Here is a 13518-nt window from a genome sequence, read left to right on the forward strand (position 1 = left end):
TGCTCACCACCTCCCTCAGCCCCCAGTGTCTTCAAGGTATCTTTCAGGCAACATGAGGAATGGTCTGGAAGACTGCTTAATTTGGAGAAAATCCGAGAAGGATTCTATGTTCCCCATGGCTAGTTGGAGGGAGAAGCACTTAATTACACGGTAATATCCAAACTTAACCTGAGCTGAGATTTTAGCCTCAAGCCTTGATTGAAGACTAGTAACTAAGACTAATTATTCTGAAAGAGGTAGGAAAGAGAGTATGTGAAGGAATCTCTTGAGAGACCTGTTTCTCCCTTTCTGGAGAGATTGTGGACTGCCAACCTGGGTCTGGATGCCTGACTTTCTGGCAGCTAAAATTAGGCAAGAGGTGTCTGCGTTTCTGCACAAGAGCTTCTCCCTTCCAAACAGTGGGTACAACTCATTCCTGCTTTGCTAGGGAGTCACAAGGCTGAATACAACAGCAGCAGCAGGTTGTTCATATGCTGCACTACTGAGTGCCAAAAAGAGAAGAAAAGCCTGAACATAACAAGCCTGAGCACCTCAGCACTTCACAGCTTTCATGCCAAAAAGAGAAGATCAGCGTCTCCCAAAATATAATTAACTGCTCTTTTTATTTGAGCCATTAAAGTTTCCACATCAGATTCTTTATTATTTTTTTCCAGGATTCAACTGAATAATAAATCCCAGTGAGCATTTTGTTTTAGGAAAATATTCCCAATAAATACCAATGAACTCTTGATCTCTGAAGCTAAACACGTGGCTTAATGATAACTGATAATAATAATGACTGTTAACTCACCACAACTCCCAGTCCCTGCGATACTTTCGCCAAAATCATACCAATCAAACAGCACACATAGAGGACCAAGTGACTGCTGCAAGGGACCTGGGAGCCCTGGCAGAGCTAGCAGTGCCCGCCAGTTGCAATGAAACCCAAAATAGCACTGCACCAACAGGAGCATGGCAAGCAGATATGGAGAAGTGGTTATTCTTCTCTGCTCTGGGCTTGTCAGAGCATAACTAGACACCATATCCAGTTTTGAGCCTCCTAGTGCAGGAAAGACACCAACTACATGGAATGAGTTCAGCAGAGGGCCACCACAATGCTGGAGCATTTGGCCTGGGAAGAGAGGCTGAGGAACCAACCTCATCCAGTCTAGAGAAGAGATGGCTTTCAGGGAACCTATCAGCAGCCCATCAGTGCCTGCAAGAATGTGATTAAGAAGACTAAGCCAGGCTTTTCACAGACATGTATAGCAGGAGGATGAGACACAAAGGCTGTGTACTCCAATAGAAGACGTTCTGACATGATACGAGTAAAGCCATTTTCCCCACACGGACAGCCAAGCAGTGAGTGGTGCAAGCTGTGCCAAAAGGTCATGCGGTATTCACCCTTGCAGACTTTAAAGATCAATTGGACAAAGCTCTGAGTGACCTGTTCTGATCCCTGCTTTGAGCAGGAGTTTGGCTAGGATCAGCCAGGTGAGCTCAAGAGGTCCCTTCCTACCTGAATTATTCTGTGAATCTTGTACTATAAACTGTAAGTTGTCATGAAAGTCATAGAAACACTGGCAGACCTCACTGAACAGTTGGCAAGAACTCAGTGTTGGTAAATTATACATCTCCACTAACATCATATTCACTTAGTTCAAGATCTTATGGAGCAAGAACTCAAAGGTTATTCTCACAATTATGTGAGTAGTCAGGACTAAACACTGATCTACCAAGATCTGATCCGGAGCCAAGTGAAGTAAGTGGAAAGTTTGAGGGTACATATCAGCTGACTGGGGATGCAGATATCCAAACCTGAACTCATTATTGGCAACTGATTGACCGCCCACTAAGAGAAGTCTGTCCACATCTTTAGACAGAAATCTAAAATAGTTCTGACTGAGTGCCAAAACACATTTACACTCCTGTCTGACTGCTCTGGATATGGCCATGTATAGTGCTGACCTTTCAAGTGAGATGAGATGGATCCTACCCCTACTGACTTCAGCTGGGGGACGGATTGTGCTTGGAGCCTGTTGTGGTCAGCACAGTCAGACTCAGAACTAAAATATTCAAACTCCACACAGAAACACACTTCTGGTGCAGTTTTCCATTTAGAGTTCTGTTCCCACAGTTCTGTAATCTTAACTATTTACCAGCAGAAATTATTTCTTGTCTAGCATGGGTACGACAGGCTTGAGTGCTATAGGAAGCAATTGAGTGAAATGTCAGAATGAAAAGCATGAGAAAAACAGAAAAGAAAATTACCTGACTCTACTAGCAGACCTTACAAGTAATGCATGCACTGTGGGATAGAACAGCTTTTCAGTGATTCCAGGCTTACACATGCTGTGCTGGGTAGTGTGAGCCTGTACTCACGCACCACAGAAATGGGAAAAAACCTTCCACATTACTGTGGGAAAGGCTTCCAGCACAGGTAAAGAAACACATGTGCCAGGTGCTGACCTCGGGACACTGTCCATGCAGGGGGTGCTCCTGCACAGAGCAGATGGAGATGGGCGGCAAGCAGGGAGCCTGCTTTTACCGAAGATGCTGGGGTTAACTCTGTAGCTTCACAGTCCATTTCTGCTGGCAAGAGCATGAGGCCACATGAAGGGAATCGAGATGCTGATCCAGGTTAAAAATAGCCACGTGGGAGGCTGGACGGAGAGCAGCACAGCAGCCGACTGCTCCCAGCAGGCAATGCCGGCAAAGCGGGAGGAAGGGTGGGATTGCTCTTCTCAGCAGCCACCAGCTCACACTGGCCAGGACCCTGCTGCACTGCAGTTCCTGAGCTAAGCCTGTGCAGGGAGGGTCTGGGTGACCCCCCCACACACCCTCATTGGGAAAACATCGTACAGAAAAGAGCAATGGACTTCTGATGACAGACAGCATTGTTCCCACACCCTGAAAACGGGTGTAGCCTGAGCTATAGTACACTGAGGCTGGAAATTGTAATAAGCTTTCACTTCCTCTTCTTTCCAGTTCTTTCCTTCAGTCTTCAGCATTTTTTTTTTTGCCTCCACAAATAAAACAATGCCCAAACCAGAATCCCTTCAGTGTCAATCCACCCTCAGTGCTTCCTGCGAAACAACTTCTCTTTCAATGCCATAGTGATGGAGGCATAGTAGTATAGAGATTTAAGTGACAAGCAGGTCTTGGAGAGAAACATTAGCCTTCATGAGGCAAACTGAAATAACAAACAGCTTTTTGAGCTTTTTTCGAGTATGTGGGTCTGAAGAAATGTTGCGTGCCCAACTCCTGCTCGTATCCTCTCAGAGGCAATTGTTGACTGCCCCAGTCAACATTCATTTTGGTGCTGTTTAAAGATTTCACCTCCCACTGTCCAAGTTTCCACTTATTTTACTTAGTTTTATATTGGCTGATCCCACCATCTCTGAGCCATGCCACTTACCTTTGGTCACATGAAAAGTCAGTGTCAGAGTGTGGACAAGCTGACTCAAACAGGTTAGCTCTGGAGTTTCCTCTGTGAGAAGCTGATAGAGCAGTTGGGAATGCCAAGACAAGCAAGCATTTTTGACAAGAGAAGCTTTTATCAATAGGTCCCATGAAGCAGATCAAGCATATGGGCAATCATAGAATAACCCAGGTTGGAAAAGAACTCCAAGGTCATCTAGTCCAACTGTCCACCTACCAGCAATATTTCCCCACTAAACCTTGTCTCTTAGACAACTTATAAATGTAAATGCAATTGCTATGGAAGAAAGATGCAGGATCCCAGTCCTTAAACTTTCTCTACACTTTGGCTAACACAGCTGTGAAGACAAATACATGGAAAAAAAAAGACCCATCAAAATTTTGATCCTAGCATAGGCACAATCACACCAACATCAGAAGTCCTCCTACAGGTAAAATTTATCCAGTGGGAAATTTATCTGAGCAAAACATAGATGTAAAGTCAAGCTTCTCCCAGCCTCCCAACCAACGTGAGATGTATTACACACTACCTGTGAGAGAAAGGCTTGCTCTGTGTTGCTTTTGTTGGAAGTAATAGGAAGGCCCTTCAAAAGGGATCGAGAGGCTTTTTGAGTGTATTAGTGCTGCTGGTACTTATTTCTGGCCCATGATGCCTTAGCAGGGTTTATTCAGGTACAAGTCACTTGCATACAGGACAGAAATTTACACATATTATTACATCATTATACTTCTCATACGCCTGACAGGTCTCATAAATGGCCCACACTGATCTCAGTGGTGGCAGGAACGGGCCATTTATGAGAAAGCCAGTTATCTCTATGTTGATTAACCACCCCCTACTCCTCTCTTTCAGCTTCTTTCTCTCTATCAGAGAGGTCAGTGATCCCTGACTCTCCCTCCTACTTTATCCCCACCACACAGCACATTCTTCAAAATGCAATTGCTTCATTTAAAACATATTGTAAAGATGAGTGCGCCTGGTATCACACTTCTTTCAGCCCACAGGATATCCTGCTAAGCCAGCAAGGAATAGATTTTCAGGCTGTAAATACAGCCTAACATATAGATGCCACCTCTTTCATCCCCCCAGTGCAGACAGACATCTAATGATTGAGTTGCTAACACATTCAAGTAGGAAGAAAGCTTCAGATCGGAGATGATTTTTGCTCTGCATGTGCGTAAGCCAGTACTCTTAGTCACTGACCAGCTGTCACTGGCTCAAAACTAGGATTCACAACCCACTGTGGACCAAGAAGTTCATTCTGATCCAGACCTCCCTACGTACAGCATCTTGGTTACCTCTCAGTCTTTATCAGATCTTCTCTTCCCCACAGAGTAGCAGAAAGGCTCCAAGTTAGCAGGACGACTAAGCTAAACATGGTGTACGAGGTAGCTTGCTTTAGCTAGCAGCAGCTTCACCCTTGGTTTGCAAGCTGAAAGATTACTCTTGCTGCCTGCTCTGCCATCTCTATCTGAGGTGTTCAGATGAATCTAAGTTTCACTACACTACTGCCTGTAACGCTTGGATTGTTTCCAGACATTCACTGTTTTTACTCAAAATTGTTAAACCACAGTATTTCATCATAACACGTGTGCCTCACACAAACTTGTTTACCAGTATCCTATCTTTTTCAGAAAGACTCAGTTCTTGCTGCTTATGGACTTTACCTGACAGACAAACCTGACATCCTAAAGTGGTTGGTTGCTGACGCTGAAAGCAAAAGATGTTTTTAGTTGGCTGTTTTCTAATCTGAATCTGTCCACCCTCAGATAGTGGACAGATAATAACCATTAATGGTTATTAATTAATATTAGATACCTCTTTGCTTTTCAGTGTTGGTGGAAGAATATCAGATCTCACCTCTCATGAACTAAATTGCCTTAGCTTCTTCCGCCTCTCTTTTGACAACATGGTTCAACCTATGCTCACGCTGCTAAGCCACCCTGTTCTCTCCCCATCTGTCAACATCCCTTTAAAATGTGTAAACACCAGAAGCGGACTTGGTATTTCAATAATGGTCTCATTAACGTGGTACACATGGAAATATCACCTCCTTGACCTTTACTCAGCAAGACAGTAGCATTTGCTTTCAGGTGTACTGTATCACACGGGGAGCGCGTGTTTAGCTGATTACCCATCCATAACAACCAGCCTGGCTAAGTCACTGGTTTGCAAAACACTGTCTATATAGCATGACAAAAGCAAACTTTTAGTCTGCAAGTACCTTGAATTTGACCAGCAATTTAAATACACATCGTTTCTATGAGATGAGTTTACCAGACAAAACAGTTTTGTCCTTGACGTCGTCCTAAAATTACTTCATCGTTGGTTGTGTCATCATGGTCTTTGTCTAATGAAATACAGCATTTGTTCTCAAGCCAAAAAGCAAGTGACTGAGCAGCTCTGAGCCAAGGACTGAGACTTGCATCTGTCAGGAGTGTCCTTTCTGAATGATTCCCCCTTTGCAATTGCTTTAGCAAGTATGGCTATCTGCCAAATGGCAATTCATTTAATATCTTGAATTCATTTATATATTTCTTGCCTTGTTGTGACTCCAAATATCATCTGGAACAAAATCACTTGCCTTATAGAAATCTAAACAGAAATGTATATTTAAGTAAATATAAAAACCATTATCCTTATGAAGTAAACAGGTAACACCTTACAAAAAGCACATTTTTTTTGACAAGATAAAGTTTTCAAAAACTATATTGATTACCATTAATTTTATTACCTTCTTTTAACTCCCATATATCAGCTATCCTGCAGTTTACCCCAGAATTTATCAGCTTACCTCCTGTTCTTCAACTATTTGAGTCCCTCCTTCCATTCTTCTTTATTTGACTCAGCTGGCTGCTTTTGGCTTCAACATCTTGACACCTGACTTCATTGTTTTCCAGTTCTTGGTGCTCTCTGAAATGTGATGGGCATAAGGGTTTGGTAAATGAACACGTTTTTCTCTGAAATTTCTCAGAAATTTCTGCAATTTTGTCTTGGCCATTCTGACTTCCTCTACATATCATCCCCTCTGTGAGGTTAGAAATAAAATTTCTACTCAGAAGCAAAAGTATGGTTGCTCAAAGCAAACAAACAAAAAACTGTTAGTAGAAACCTTTGTCAAAACTCTGAAAACTTTCACCCTTGCCTTTCTTTTGGTTGAGGAAGGAAGCTGCTGCAGGAGGCATAGGAAGATGTGACTCCTTCTCACATCAAGATCTTATTGTATTTTCCTTGAAGCAATGCAGCTCTAGTACAGCCTCTCCACTGCATACACTGGGAAGACACAGACACCAAAGGTAGAAGGAGTGGACAGCAGACCCTTGGGACATGTCATCTTGTGCTTGGTGCATCTCTGAGCACGGTCATTACCTTGGGTTTGCCCAGCTCACGCTATTTAAAGAAGGGATAGAGCTAAGTTGGGACTGACGGCCTGTGTGAAGTGATAGTGCATGATATGAATGTTCCAGGAAGATGGATTAGTGGAGACCAGGATCCCAAATTCCAGGCTGGAGCCAGCTGCTGTTTCTAGTTACACTGACAGCAATGCAGAGCCATCTATCAATTCACGTGCAGGTTAGTACCGCTACCTCACACTGACTCAGTGCTAAATTCCTGCAGCAGGAACTCAGGTGACCTTCCAAACCCAGATGGAAGGTTTTAAGAACTGAATTATTGCTCACATACCACAGGAGAGTAACCGATATGCTGAAGTGTCTTTGACTAATGTATTTTGTCTAACTTTTCATCTGCTCCAAAACTGTGTCCGATTTATCGCTTCTGACAAGAAATAGGATAGCTTGTGTGGCAAGCTTTACCAATTAAGGCTGAAAACAGCTTGTACAATGTTATTGCCACCGGTACCAGAGAAGGAATGGCCACTACCCCTCACACCATCTTTAAAGGGTAAAAATGGATGGCTAAAAAGCCATATGCACGTTCATGTGGGAAGCATGAGGAAGGGAAAATGCTGGCAAGAGCTACGCTATAAGCACATCTGTGCTCAGAGAACAGACATCCACTATTTAAGGAATGGCTCCCTGATGCTCAGCTTTGAAAGTGGAACAAATATTTAGTGCTGGCCCTGAATTTTCCAGCTTTTGAGTTTAAAGCAACACAAAGCAATCTTTGCAGCACTGGAGCCATTCCACACAGATTTGCTCACTGGGCTTAGCATGCAGGGCTACTCTGGGGATGGCCAGCCTTCAAGAGGTGGTCCCTGGCTGCTGGAGTTAAGCCAGCAAAGACTCACTCAGTGTTTCTGCAGACCTACTAGCACTTGGTTTAAGTGCTGTTTTCTTACTACTGGCAATACTTGGAAACTGGGCAAGCGTTAAGGACTTCCTGGAATTACTCAGGAGGCGCTAGGAACTGTGAAAGGGGATGATCAAGGGACCTCCAAGAGAGGTCTCTGCACAAAGCCTTAGTCTCTACCCTGCCTTCTTCCTCCTTGTCAGGAACACACTTCCTACCCCACAACCTGCCCTGGTGCTTTCTCTTGGATGAACTCCCTCCCTCCCAGCAGGAAGGGCAGTGACAGGGCAGGGAAAACTTGTACAGGGATAAATGGTCAGGCAAAGCATATCCCTCAAGTAGCAGCAGGCATGCTGACCTGCTGCAAGGCACCTCTCTGGTCAGATTGTTTCAATTACAAAAAGGGTGAGAACCACTCATCTGAAGGGTTAGGGAAAGACTGAGAGCATTGCTATGGAAAGCCTCTTTCAGCTCAGCCTGTGCTGTGTTCCCAGAGCAAATCCTTTGAGATGCTCCCAACAGTCCTACCCTCGTGCATACCTCTGAGATAGACCTCCAAAAGTTTAAGCTGGAAACTTGAGAGTGTCAATGCTGAACAAACAAATAATAACTAAAAAAAACATGAAACAAAACTAGCCCACACTTTTAGCAATAGATTTGCTCAGGCTCTGTTCACAGAAAGCCCTAAGCTATGGGACTATTCTCATTAACTATTGGCACTCAAAACAAAAGCAGCAGAAACTGGGGGGGGAGGAAGAATGGGAAGGATAAAACAGTGAAGGAAGGAAGCAGAAGGGGAATAAAGCACCAAAGCAGAGGGATGGAGAGGAGACCTCTTGAAATCCTGAAGGAGGTGAGAGAGCAGAAGAGCTCAACCACTTTCTCTCTCAACAACAAATTCTCAGTGCTGGGATCTCATCAGGATTACTCAAAACCCTTCCCCCAGTGGTGCCAGCTGCCTTTCAGACCACCCAACATCGCTGGTGGCTGTGAGACAAAGAGCAGGCGGGTGCAGATTTCAATCCCACTTGGTGACTCTAGACAGTGGAAAATCCTAGAATGCTGGCGCTACAGCCTGCTTGAAGTGTCCTGTGTCCACCACAAGATCTCAAAGATGCACCAACCTACTGACATGCACATTCTGTCCTTCACATCTACCATCCCACAGTCTTCACACATCCAGATCCCTCTGTTCAGGGGCACCATCCATTCCTCTAAAGAATGCTTTCTGGAAAGGATCATTGAGAAGGCAGAAATCTATATTATCACATAGAAAAGGCCTCTGCTTTAAGTAATTCCATGGGAGGGCTGACTGGGTCAGATTTCCTTCCCTCCTTGAAAAACATTTCTAAGATTCTCTCTTGTTAAAGAAAGTGTTTTGACTGAGTCCATTATAAACTGGGCTAGATACAGCCCTATATATAGGGGAAATACTTGAGGTTTCAAAAGAATTAGTCTGAAGAAAAAATTTCCAAAAAAAAAAAAAAAAAGAAATCTGAGAAAAACATAACCCTCTTTCCCCACACTGTATTATTTAAGCTTTGAGCACAACAAAATATTTTTTTAATTGTTTCAGGGTTCTTTATGATAAAGGACAAGCATCACAACAAAAGTAATTGTGACCCAGAATTTTTCCACCCAAAAATATCAGAATGTGTCCTTTTAAATTAAGAAAAAATTAACAGCTAGTAAGTCCCTCAAAATTATCAATTCTTATCAAAAGGATTAATTTGAGACAAAGTAGGATTTTTTTTTTTTTTAATTACAAAAATGATTTGGAGATTGTCACTTCCAAAAAACTTCTCTAACAAGGCTGTCAAAGGCCTTGTGTTCGTCTCCCAGGGAAACTGTTCTGTAAACTGAAACCTCCTGGTATTGCAAAAGCAGGAAGAGACTCCTCTGACCTCCACAGTTTCCACACTTAGAAAAGCATGTTCCAGTGTCACCAGAAAATGACTTGTACTGCCCCTCCAAATGTACTCTCTTCCTCTGTCATCTGTCCAACAAAAAAAGGGTTTATATACAACTTTGACTTTATGATCATTGGCAAACTAAAGCAGAAGTACTGAGACTGCTTTCTTTGCCCATGCACACATATCGGAGCACTGCCAGGGCCACTGGGTCACAAATCCCAACCTCGTCCAGTGTAAATGACTTAGCACATTTGAAAAATTCACCGTCTGGTGAAGGGCAGCTTCTCATCCTTACTCCCAAGGCTCACACCTGCTGCCAGGCTCATTGGAAGAGTTCTCTCAGCTTCTCTCCTGCAAGCTGTAGCCAATTCTGCGGGCAGATGGCCACAGGACAGAAAGGAGAAGGGGGGGGAAGGGGGGGGGTAAGAAGCCAGGTCCCACTTGTCAGGCACATCAGTAACCAGGAGGCCAGTCAGCACGTGCAGGTCAAGTCACCCACCGCAGGTGCTGCCTCACCTTGTGAGGACATGAAGGAAGAGGCTGAGATTATTGTGGTTTCCAACAGCTCATTTGCAAAGTCTAGTTGATTGTGGCATAACTTAGCTTTGAGATGCGCAAGCTACCAACTCCACTGCCCTCCTTATGCTTCTCCTGTCAGGCTGTCTGCACTTACGAAAGAAGAGCTGGCACAGGCAGTGGATTCACTCCTTCTAAAGCAGGTGGTCCCAGCGGAAGTAGGAGACCAATCCAGGGAAAGACTGGGAAGCAGTGTTTCAGGTTCATTTCCCATTTGTTCCATGTAAGGGCAGTTGCGTGTTTATACAGGTGCAGCCAGGGCAGCTGATAAGGCAACACATCATCACCTCTTCTTTCCATCTGCTGCTAATATTTTTCCTTTAAAATTGGTCTCAGATGCAACTGCACACATTGTCTCCAGAGACAGATCTCTGGAAGATGGAAGCCACAGCTCTCCACAGTTCTTCAATAGGTGACATTTTCATATTTGCAGTGAAGATATGACCTTCTTTTCAAGGTCTTCCCTGATTAGATTCCTGCAACCATACTGCAGTGAACCAGGTTTATTTGGACCTGGAACTACAGTGCATGAATTTCACATTAATTGCTGTTGTACTCAAGACAAAATGGCTCAGAGCAATACATACAACAGCTCTTGTCCCCATTCTTGAAATCTGATGGCCACGCATGGCTCTGAATGCCTGAGGCGAGCAGAGGACAACCAGGCACTGTGCAGGGCACACCACTGGAGAGAGCCCCTAGCACCACATTCTGCCTTTTACCAACACAAACATGACAGACATTCAATGACCCAGCAAGGGAAATTGTTTTGAATGCCAGAGCCCAAGCTGAACTGGCACAAGCCTGGGCCCAGTCTGTGTGGCAGTCAGTGCTCTCATAAGCTGAATTCCCCTGGAACTGGTCCAAGTCAAAGCTGGGCATCAGTTCCGCATACCATCTCCCATGGGTGGCACATTCTGCAGCAGAGCTGCTGGAGCATGAAGCTCTCAAAAACTGCTTTTTATATGTGAGGAAACCAAATGCCACCATTACCTGCTTGCACCATTTGGCTGTTGCGTGCTGCCTGGTGCTCACCTCCCAATTGGTGCCATGAGCTCATACTCCTCCCAAGCCAGAGCATTCCAGACAAGCCTCTTGTGCTGCAGCACAGGAGTTTCTGTAAATAAGTGGTTTTCACTATTGGTCAAGCTTAAAGAAAATAGTTTACAGAACTTTTTTTTGAAATCATATATGTATACACACACAAATATATGTCTGAGGCTTGTTGAACTTTGAAAGCTTTTGCTGCCAAATGGTGTGCCCTTCTTTTTGTTAGCAAACAGCATGTATACATTTCTACTTGGATGACTGTTAATTGGTATGCTGGTGAGATGTTTATCGAGGGATGTAACTTGCTGTGATTGGTAGACTGAAAAAAAAACCAACAAAAACAAAAACCTCACACACCAATGAATGGCTTAGGACATTACAAGCAGTGTTTTCATGTTTATCCCAGCGCTGAAAGCAATTATCCCTTGGCAAATCTTCAGGAGGAAGAATTCTGACTATTTGATAGCACTGCAAGTAAGCCAGGGGAAAATAAGCTTGAAAGGGAATGAATTGATCCTCCTGAAGCAGAACTGGATGGGTGCTGAGAGGAAAGCATCTCTGAGATAATCTCCCACTATCACATGCACATCCCGTAACACAGAAATGGAAGAGGAGCTATTTATAGGGCTTCAAACGAAGAGCTGACAACTGGCACTTAACTATGCACACTTAAGTATGCATCTTCTTAAGTAACTCCTGCCTTTTACAAGCACATTTGGTTTCAATAAAAGCTTGTAGTTGGGATTTTGTTTTTTCTTTTTGAACACAAGTCTGAACTAGTCCTTTTGTCTACAATTACAGCCCTGACAGCTGAAGCCATGATTTACTTCATCGGCAGTCATTCATCTCATGAGACTGGGCACTAAAACTCTACCATCACCTTGCACAGAAGTCCCCTGCACTAATGTTTAAGCACTTCAGCTTCTTAATCTCACATGGAAAATCATTTGTGACAGCTGGGAGAAACAGAACTAGGAGTGAGTAGTTGAAGGCAGCTACTCCACTGTCACACACAGTGTTTGAAGGATGGAGTTTGCTGGCTAAGGCCCTTAGCAGCCTTGTCAGACACGGCACCCTGCCACCACGACATACATTTTTGCACAAAGCGGAGGTGGCAAACATCCTGGCCACCAAAGTCCTAACAACCTGCTGGCTTACTCAATTTGAGATTTAGAGACTTCAGTCTTCATTTGCCTACTTAGTCCCAGAGGTCCATTTTGAAAAAGAGCTAGAGCTGTTACTCACAGGTTTGCATAAAGCAAAACTGGAGGAGCTTGTGGCTTTTGCCCTCCAGAATGAGCTTTTGCTTCTTGATTTGTAGGTGCCCTAACATGCAGTCAAGTGCAAATCACTGCTTATACCATGCAACAGGAGAACCATTCAAGGTTCCCAGCTCGCCTCTCATAGTAGAGGGAACAGAGGCACCAACAGTCAGAAGGGCAAGTGATGAGATCAGCCGTTGTCATGCTGACTCTGGCAGTTTCTATACCCCTCTACATTTCTAAGTTCATGCTCCTTCCCCAGGAACTTCATATCTAGACCAGATCACTATGCACTCAGCATCTTACAACCAAACTATTTAACTAGATTATTTGTACTCCTCCCTCAACTTCAAGTGACATTTACAACTACTAATTCAAAGAGCTGACACATCATTGCCAAAAAAAAAAAATACAAGTTGCAGTGAACTTTCAATGGCAATTGTAGAAATAGTGCCCTATCACCATCATCTAATCTTCATTTCAAATCCCTGAGAGGAACTGCAAGCCATTCCTCACACTCTTGAGTGGCATAAATTAAAATGTTTGATGTCTGTCTTGCCTCATCTCCAAAGAGCTTGCTCATAATGCTCAACTCAAGGTGATGTCATATCTTTGGCTTCAAAGCTGGTGCTAGGAAGAAAGCTCACAACTTGTAGCCTTTTTTTCTCCCTTTGGTGTGGTACAGAGCAAGTATGAACTAGTATATTATGAGGCAGAAGACACAGCCATGGTTCTGTTTACATAGGCAGCAGAAGCTTCTGATGATGATTTCCTGAACATTACTACCATCATCAAGTGTTTCCATCCTATATACAAGTACAGCACTCACACAAGTTGGAGCACCATTCTCCTATAGACTATCCAGGTAGAACCCTGTGGGTGCCTGAAGCTGCTCCCTGGTTACATGCCAACTTCTACAGCTCATTTATTGCCAACTGTGGCAATATTTATTGCAGGACCAAACTGGCCCTGCACAGTTGAGCTCATGCACTGATGTCTGTCTGCCCACTGGCAGACCCCAGGGGGTTCCTGGCACACACGGGGT

The 13518-nt window shown here is 44.0% G+C and overlaps 1 protein-coding gene and 1 long non-coding RNA gene across 2 annotated transcripts in view; one reads left to right on the top strand and one right to left on the bottom strand.

The window, feature by feature from the left end:
- The window catches only part of LOC110393148, a 52317-nt gene that overhangs the window by 21051 nt on the left and 17748 nt on the right, over window positions 1-13518 (bottom strand). The window contains exon 4 of the long non-coding RNA XR_002434815.1: window positions 6216-6334. This is a non-coding gene — a long non-coding RNA (uncharacterized LOC110393148). The remainder of the gene's footprint in view (window positions 1-6215; window positions 6335-13518) is intronic.
- The window catches only part of NEDD9 (neural precursor cell expressed, developmentally down-regulated 9), a 93751-nt gene that overhangs the window by 6197 nt on the left and 74036 nt on the right, over window positions 1-13518 (top strand). The gene's annotated exons all lie outside the window — the stretch shown is intronic.

This window comes from Numida meleagris, chromosome 2, assembly GCF_002078875.1.
Source record: "Numida meleagris isolate 19003 breed g44 Domestic line chromosome 2, NumMel1.0, whole genome shotgun sequence".
Taxonomy (NCBI): domain Eukaryota; kingdom Metazoa; phylum Chordata; class Aves; order Galliformes; family Numididae; genus Numida; species Numida meleagris.